The 9,412-nt window shown below is 47.6% G+C and overlaps 1 long non-coding RNA gene across 1 annotated transcript; it reads left to right on the top strand.

Annotated features, from left to right (window-relative positions):
* Positions 1-3,396: 3,396 nt before the first annotated feature.
* Positions 3,397-8,437, top strand: LOC111536996. The gene is made up of 2 exons (XR_002729881.2): positions 3,397-4,046; positions 8,172-8,437. It is a non-coding gene; the product is annotated as an uncharacterized LOC111536996 (long non-coding RNA).
* The last annotated feature ends 975 nt before the right edge of the window (positions 8,438-9,412 follow it).

The following is a 9,412-nucleotide window of genomic DNA, read 5'->3' as shown; positions in this document are numbered from 1 at the left end:
ACCTACGTTATGTCTGATTTTAAAAAAACTGCTTCATTTGGCCAGGTGCAGTGGATCATGCCTCTAATCCCAGCACTTTAGGAGGCCAAAGCAGGAGGATCACTTGAGTCCAGGAGTTTGAGACCAGCCTGAAGAACATAGTGAGACCCGCATCTGTACAAAAATAAAATTAACCAGGCATCGTGGCGTGTGCCGATAGTCCCAGCTGCTCAGGAGGCTGAGGTGGAAGGGTTGCTTGAGCCTGGCAGGTTCAGGTTGCAGTAACCCAAGATCCTGTCACTGCACTCAGGCCTGGGCAACAAGCAAGACACTTTCTTTTTTGTTTGTTTTGTATTTTTTTGAGATGAATCTCGCCCTGTCAGCCAGGCAGTGGCGTGATCTCGGCTCACTGCAAACTCTGCCTCCCAGTTTCAGGCAATCCTTCTGCCTCAGCTTCCTGAGTAGCTGGGATTACAGGCACGCGCCACCACACCCAGCTAATTTTTTTATATTTTTGGTAAAGATGGGGTTTCACCATGTTGACCAGGCTGGTCTCAGACTCCTGACCTCAAGTGATCCGCCTTCCTTGGCCTCCCAAAGTACTGAGATTACAGGCATGAGCCACCACATCTGGCCACAGAGCAAGACACTTTCTCAAAAAAAAATTGCTTTATTTTTCTCAGCCCACTAAGAACTTGAACATTGAAGTAACAATCTCAATGAAAGATTCTTAAATTCTTTATTGCCAGCCTCAGTTTAGTCTACTCTAGATTCATTTGTGAAGAATGCAATTATTCTTATCCACTTTGATTTGGCACCTTGCATGGCACGGGTTTGGAGATTCTGTGCTTTAGCAGCCAAAATGTCACAGGCCTTGTTATTAATAGTTCCTAGTGTCATGGGATAGAGGAAAAAGACAGGTGCACTTAGAAACATTAGCTTGGGGCCGGGCGCGGTGGCTCAAGCCTGTAATCCCAGCACTTTGGGAGGCTGAGACGGGAGGATCACGAGGTCAGGAGATCGAGACCATCCTGGCTAACACAGTGAAACCCCCATCTCTACTAAAAACTACAAAAAACTAGCTGGGCGAGGTGGCGGCGCCTGTAGTCCCAGCTACCCGGGAGGCTGAGGCAGGAGAATGGCGTGAACCCGGGAGGCAGAGCTTGCGGTGCTGAGATCTGGCTACAGCACTCCAGCCTGGGTGACAGAGCGAGACTCCGTCTCAAAAAAAAAAAAAAAAAAAAAAAAAGAAACATTAGCTTGGCCGGGCACTGTGACTCACATCTGTAATCCCAGCACTTTGGGAGGCCAAGGCAGGCAAATCACTTGAGTCCATGTGTTTGAGATCAGCCTGGGTAACATGGCAGAACCCTATCTCTACAAAAAATACAAAAAATTAGCCAGGTGTGATGGCCTGTGCCTGTAATAACAGCTACTTGGGAGGCTGAGGCAGGAGGATCACTTGAGCCCAGGAAGCAGAAGTTGCAATGAGCCAAGATCGTGCCACTGCACTCCAGCCTGGGCAACACAGTAAGACTTTGTCTTGAAAATAAATAAATAGGCCAGGCGAGGTGGCTCATGCTTGTAATCCCAGCACTTTGGGAGGCCGAGGTGGGTGGACCACCTGAGGTCAGGAGTTCGAGACTAGCCTGGCCAACATGGTGAAACCCCATCTCTACTAAAAATACAACAATTAGCCGGGCATGGTGGTGCATGCCTGTAATCCCAGCTACTCAGGAGACTGAGGCAGAATTGCTTGAACCCAGCAGGCAGAGGTTGCAGTGAGCCACGGTCGTGCCATTGCACTCCAGCCTGGCCACAAGAGTGAAACTCTGTCTCAAAAATAAATAAATAAATAAATAATAATTAAGTGGCCAGGCGCAGTGGCTCATGCCTGTAATCCCAGCACCTTGGGAGGCCGAGGCAGGTGGATCAACAGGTTAGGAGTTCGAGACCAGCCTGCCCAACATGGTGAAACTCTGTCTCTACTGAAAATACAAAAATTAGCCAGGCATGGTGGCGGGCACCTGTACTCCCAGCCACTCAGGAGGCTGAGGCAAGAGAATCGCTTGAACCTGGGAGGCGGAGGTTGCAGTTAGCCAAGATCGTGCCACTGCACTCCAGTCTGGGCAACAGAATGAGACTCTGTCTCAAAAATAAATAAATAAATAAATAAATAAATAAATAAATAAATAAGTGATTTTTAAATGGATAGGACGGAAGTGAAGAAATACCCATCCTCTAGTCTAGGGAGTAACACATTTAAGAAAATGGACAAATGTTTAACTCTAGAGACATTAAAGAGTGCTAACATCTCTCCTTAGGCATAATTAGAAGCCAGTGCTTGCGTTGTAGTTTTTAAGTCCTATTGAATACTAGATAACTATTGAATACTAGATAACTGTGTTAGCCAGGATGGTCTGGATATCCTGACCTCGTGATCCGCCTGCCTTGGCGGATCCCTCCCAAAGTGCTGGGATTACAGGCATGAGCCACCACGCCTGGCCTGAGACTCTAAAAAATAAAAAAATTACCTATAGTTTCTTATCAGAATTACTGAATCATAACGCTACAAAAGTCCTTAGAGTCATCTGTGAGTGTTTCTTAGCTTGATGATGCAATAATCAACTAAGAGTTTTCAAAAATATGTTACCTGGGCCTCCCTACAGACCAAGTGTATCAGAGTCTCCAGGTGGAACCTGGGCGGCTGCAGCTAGTTAAATCTCTCCAGGTGATTCTTACGTTCTATGAGAGCAGAACCCCTGACACCCAACCTCCAGTTTAAAGAAGAGGAACTAACCCAGGGCCCAGATAATGACTGTCCAGGAGCATGCACTCGTGGCTCCCAGGGGTGGGGCCCATGCCCCCTGCCCCCAGGTCAGCATGCTTTGACTAAGACCGCAAAGTCTCACTCAGATTCCAGATAGGAGAGAATGGTGACTTGGTTCCATTTCAGAGTGCTTTTGCTTTGGTTTACTCCCAGCAGCAAATGGGCCGGGCTGGAGATGGAAGCCAAACACATAGGGTGTGTCTCCTGATACCTCTCTTAAATCTCAGGGAGACACAGTCAGGACTGCAATATCTTATCAGTGCCTGGATGGGGTGGGGACTGCCAGGTAGGGGAGGAGAGATGTGGATTCACTGCCTCCTGTATCCCCAGTCTCCTCAGCACCTAGAAACAACTTACACTGCCTTATAAGGCTCAAACGCTGCTGCCAGGGAGCTGTGGGGCCCAGGCCTTGGATTTTTGGTGCACCAGTGCTTGACAGGCTCCCCTTATCTCTGCTTGCACCGCTGGGCCTAGGGGTTTTTCTATTGTTTTTCTAAAGGCATTCCAAGGCCAGGACAATGCTAATTTAAGTTCCTCCAGGCTCCATTTGTTTTTGTTTTTTTTTAATTACAGAGGGGTCTCACTATGTTGCCCAGGCTAGAATGCAGTAGCTGGAATGCTGTGCACTACAACAGGCTCAATTCTCTCTCATTCTCTCTCTCTCTCTCTTTTTGTCAGAGATGGGATCAGCCAAGAACAGACTCAATTCTTGACCCTCCTAGTTTTCTGAGACTGCATCCACTTTGATAGTTTCTACTGAGTCCAAATTAGAACACCCCAGCTGGTGGACTGTCTCCCAGGAAGCCCTCGGAGAGGAGCGGTGCATAGGGGGCACCTGGACACCGCCCCGCCCTGAGTAGTGTCAGGCAGCCTTGTCTATTTACATCCTTTCACCCTTTCTCGGGAAGCTGTCAGACGATGTGCTCCCCCAGAAGTAGTCCCAGGAAAAAGGAGACATGGGATACAGGGATCCTGAACCCGGGGGAGGACAAGGGAGTTCCTGGGAGGACAGCTGTGCTCCCGCCTAGCAATAGCAAGCAGCTGGTCCAGACTGCGGCTGTGACTCAGAAGACAGATATGCAGAGGGTTATGATTACAGAGTAACGATGTTCCTTGTACATGAAGATAAAAGTGCTCGGGTGTGCCCAGGTTAAAGAAGATGAAAGGCACTGCTTCCCAGAGCGCCCGGGGGCACTGACCATCTCTTCCAGGTCTGTTTCCACCCACTGCAGCCGTGGTGAATCTAGAGGCAGAAAATCCAGAGCAGCCCATGCCCTTTGCCCATGTTTCTGCTGGTCAGCCAGCACCTCACTGACACTACGCCCTGTGACACAACCCCAGAGGGACTCTGGAGAACTCGAGGGGGTGTGGAAGCCAGTCTCTGCCCGGAAGCGCCAGTCAGGTCATCTTTAGGGAGCTTGCGAGCGTGGGAGCATCGTTGCCCTCCCCTTACAAAGCTAGCTCTGTGCTTACTGCTCAGTTTTTTTCCAACTAAACAATGTTTTTGAGAGATTCACAAAGAGATAAAAACAAGTAAGAATAAATGCCAGGGAGTGGTTAACACAAAGGTCTGGATATTGGTTACCTCTGGAGAGGAAAGGGGATGGAATGGCAGAGTGCTCAGGGGTCTCTGGAGGTGCTTGTGTCTCTAGTGTAGTCACGTGAGGTTCACTTTATTCTTTGCACATACACATTTTTTTTTTTTTTTCTGAGACGTAGTCTCACTCTATCACCCAGGCTGGAGTACAGTGGCGCAATCTCAGCTCACTGCAACCTCGACGTCCCATGTTCAGGCAATTCTTCTGCCTCAGTCTCCTGAGTAGCTGGGACTACAGACATGCGCCACCATGCCCAACTAATTTTTGTATTTTTAGTAGAGACGGGGTTTTACCATGTTGGCCAGGCTGGTCTCGAACTCCTGATCTCAGGTGATCCTCCTGCCTCGGCCTCCCAAAGTGCTGGGATTACAGGTGTAAGCCACGGTGCCCGGCCTGTATATACACATTCTAAACCCCGTTCTCTATAAAATATTTTGAAATAAGCACTTTTAATGAATTGAGGATTGTTTTGGAAAAGAAAGAAAAAAACTTTCCTTTTTTTTTTTTTTTTTTTTGAGACGGAGTCTCGCTCTGTCGTCCAGGCTGAAGTGTAGTGGCGCGATCTCGGCTCACTGCAAGCTCCGCTTCCCGGGTTCACACCATTCTCCTGCCTCAGCCTCCCATGTAGCTGAGACTACAGGCGCCTGCCAGCACGCCCGGCTAATTTGTGTGTGTGTGTGTGTGTGTGTGTGTGTGTGTGTGTGTGTGTGTTTAGTAGAGACGGGGTTTCACCGTGTTAGCTAGGATGATCTCCATCTCCTGACCTTGTGATCTGCCCATCTTGGCCTCCCAAAGTGCTGGGATTACAGGCGTGAGCCACCGTGCCCGGCCAAGAAAAAAACTTTCTACTGAAATAATTGGCTGAGATAGAAGTAATTATGTCTTAAATGATCTAAATAATTTTATGACTGGCTGAAGCCTCAGCATCAGAAGCAAAGTCTGTACATTTCCTGCCACCCTTGACTCACTGAGCAAATGAATTTACCTTCAACAATATGTACAGTTAAGAGGTGCATTTGTGCCTGTCTCATTCTCAATATGAAATATGTTTTGAGAATTGTTTGAGGTAAAAACAACAAATGATCTCTTTTGTCCACATACTTTTCACCATTCCTTCCTTGGCAGCCAAGTCAAATCAGCTGGCTCTTTGGTGACTTGGCACATTAAAATTAAAATTTGCTCCAGTGGACCTCACAGTGCTTTTTTTTTTTTTTTTTTTTTTTTTTACCAGCACAGTAGCTGGAGAAGGGCATTTTGAAGTCAGGAGGTAATGCCGATTGGCCTGGGCATGGAACACTGTGTGATTAAGCAGCGAAGGGGATAAGGGACAAATTCCAGGAACCCTGCTTATCTCTGCTGGAATTACTGTACTGCAGGTCTCAAATCCTGAAGGATCCTGTATTTGTTTTCACCTGGAACCTGGACCACATTCAGGTGGTAGATTAAAATTAAGCCAAATTCATTCCAGGCCATCCTAATGATTTTTTAATTAGCATCAGTGCATAGTGTAGGAATTTGTAGTTCATAGTCCATTTGTAAGTTGAAATTAGAAACTGCAAGGACAGTAATATAAGTGGGAGGAGAGATTACATTAATCCCTTCAACAAATATTTGTTGACTAGCAGCTGTGCTAGTGGGTAATAATAATACAGCTAAGAGCCAAACCAAAGTTCCTCCCCATAGGCCTTTCTTTCTAGTGGGAAAAGGGTAGAGGGTACAGTCAATAAATCCAAATATACATATTTGTGTGCACATACACACACACATATATATATAAAACAAGTGGTACGTGCTGTGAAGAAAAAGTAGGGTAAGGCTCTGGAGAGGGCCAAGGGTGTGCGTGAGTGGGATGGTTATTATATAGAGATTGGCCAGGAAAGGCCTCTGGTAAGATGATCTCGAAGGAAGTGGGATTAAGTGGTCCCGCTTTTGGGAGGAAGATTGTGCTGGGCAGAGGGAAGAGCAAGGGCTACGTCTCTGCATTCCACGGTTACAAATAGAGGGTAACATTCACCGTCCACCGCTCAACGCCTCTTTACTGTGACCTTTGGGAGATGCACAACTTCAGTGTCCATCAGTCAGAGGCAATGCCCCTGACCCACACGCCTCTAGTTGAGAGATAGAGAGAGTTGGAATTATAGGACCACAGACCTGACCTGGAACAAGACTTGCAAGTATGTCAGGGAGCTGCACACTAACCTAGCAAGAGACTGGCCAGGTACCATTTTCTGTATGGTTATGATGAAGCAGCTGGTACCTATGTTAGGGGACAGTTGCACATGGTGTGGGAAAAGCCCAGCACTTGGCCTCTGGTCTGGCTTTTCTACCTTCGGACCTTTTACTGTTGTCTGTGGGTCTTGGGGTCTGTGATTGGACACATGAAGGTAGGTAAGCTGGGAAGGAATGGACAAGGAACACAGTAAGATCTGCTCTGGCCGGGCATGGGTGGCTCAAGCCTGTAATCCCAGCACTCATAATTACTTACAAAGTAATTGTAAGTCATTCATAACTTACAAAAGCGTTCATTCATAACTTACAAAAGCGTTCATAATGGTGGCCTTTGAGAGCTGGGATTATGGACGACTTATATCCTTTTTTGCTACCTTTATGTGAATTTCTACAAATTACTTTTTTTTTCCTTTTCGAGACAGAGTCTGGCTCTGTCGCCCAGGCTGGAGTACGGGGCACATTCTCAGTTCACTGAACCCTCCTGGGTTCAAGCCATCCTCCTGCCTCAGCCTCCCGAGTAACTGGGACAACAGGCATGCTCTACTACACCGGCTAATTTTTGTATTTTTAGTAGAGATGGGGTTTCGCTATGTTGGCCAGGCTCGTCTCGAACTCCTGACTGCAAGTGATCCACCTGCCTCGGCCTCCCAAAGTGCTGGGATAACAGGCATGAGCCACTGTACCTGGCCTACAAATTACTTTAGTAACAGAGAAAGAAAGTGAGCAAAGTTATGCACAAGTGTATTAACAAATTGCTCTCCTGTACCTAAATCAGTCATTCCTTTTTTTGAGACAGAGCTTCACTCTTGTTGCCCAGGCTGGAGTGCAATGGCACAATCTCTGTGCACCACAATTTATCCCTCCTGGGTTCAAGTGATTCTCCCGCCATGCTTAACTAATTTTGTATTTTTTTTTTTTTTTTTTTTTTTTTTTTGAGATGGAGTCTCGCTCTGTCGCCCGGGCTGGAGTGCAGTGGCCGGATCTCAGCTCACTGCAAGCTCCGCCTCCCCAGTTTACGCCATTCTCCTGCCTCAGCCTCCCGAGTGGCTGGGACTACAGGTGCCCCCCACCTCGCCCGGCTAGTTTTTTGAATTTTTTAGTAGAGACAGGGTTTCACCGGGTTAGCCAGGATGGTCTCAATCTCCTGACCTCATGATCCGCCCATTTAGGCCTCCCAAAGTGCTGGGATTACAGGCTTGAGCCACCGCACCCGGCCTAATTTTGTGTTTTTAGTAGAGACAGGGTTTCTCCTTGTTGGTCAGGCTGGTCTCGAACTCCTAACCTCAGGTGATGCACCTGCCTCAGCCTCCCAAAGTGCTGGGATTACAGGCGCGAGCCACTGTGCCCAGCCACTAAATCAGTCATTCTATCCAGTTCCTTGCATTTTCCTCTTTCTTGTGCTAACTAACCCACAGCCAGTACTTAAGAGTATTTAAGTCCTCTCTCCTTTCATGAGTCACTCTTTTTTGTCTTGTGACTATACTTGGAAATTATTTATTTATTTATTTATTTATTTATTTATTTATTTATTTTAGACGGAGTCTTGCTCTGTTGCCCAGGCTAGAATGCAATGGCGTGATCTTCGCTAACCACAACTTCCACCTCCCAGGTTCAAGTGATTATCCTGCCACACCCAGCTAATTTTGTCTTTTTAGTAGAGACGAGATTTCACCACGTTGGCCAGGCTGGTCTCGAACTCCTGACATTGTGATCAGCCCACCTCAGCCTCCCAAAGTTCTAGGATTACAGGCGTGAGCCACCGTGCCCGGCCTACCTAGAGCATTATTTAAACCTTAAACCTCTAAACTTTTCATCATTGTGCTTTGTTTCCTTAACGATTAGCAAAGGAATTGTCAGCGGATAAGACTTGCCCTCTTCTGCTGCTCTCAAGCCGTGGGCAAGTCCCTTCCATTCACTGTTGTCATTTTCTTCATCTGTAAACACAAGATAATAGTAACAACACCTCTCTCCTAGAGCCTGGACGGGGCATGCCAGTGAGGGGTCCTGAAGCTTCGGCCCCTGGGATTTGGATAGAGAAAGTCATGGTGAAGGTGGGTGTGACATTGGTGAGGTGGCATTGGACACCCGTCAGGGCCTCTCCTGTCCTCTGTCCACTCCAGACAGTGCCCATTTGCGCAGAGGCTTTCCTGGGTCTCTGCCTGAGGACTTTCTCTGCTCCTCTACACCAGATGACCCGAAGTGTCCCCACGAGCGGCCTTCAACCAAAGAGGGACAGGAGTCGGTGACCATGCACCTCAGCCTCCTCACCTCTCCGAGGAACTTTTTAAAAAATCTTGTATTGGCTGCATAGCAGAGATGGGGACATTGCTTGAGCCTATGAGTTCACAACCAGGCCTAGGAACATAGTGAGACCTCCCCCTTCCCTCAGCCCACCCCTACAACACCCCCATCCCTACGGAAAATTTTAAGATTAACCAGGCTTGGTGGTGGGAACCCTGAAAATCTGAGAAAGGTCTCAGTTAATTTAGAAAGTTTATTTTTGGCCGGGAGCAGCAGCCCACGCCTATAATCCCAACACTTTGGGAGACCAAGGTGGGTGGATCACTTGAGACCAGGAGTTCGTGACAGCCTCAGGAGGTGTTGATGACACGTGCCCAGGTAGTGGGGGCACAGCTTGGTTTTATTTTTATTTTTACTTTATTTATTTATTATTTTTTTTGAGACAGAGCCTTGCTCTGTCGTCCAGGCTGGAGTGTAGTGGCATGATCACAGCTTACTGCAACCTCCGCTTCCCGGGTTCAAGCGATTCTCCTGC

The sequence above is a fragment of the Piliocolobus tephrosceles genome, chromosome 1 (genome assembly GCF_002776525.5).
Source record: "Piliocolobus tephrosceles isolate RC106 chromosome 1, ASM277652v3, whole genome shotgun sequence".
NCBI lineage: Eukaryota > Metazoa > Chordata > Mammalia > Primates > Cercopithecidae > Piliocolobus > Piliocolobus tephrosceles.
This window is presented reverse-complemented; position numbering and strand designations above follow the sequence as displayed.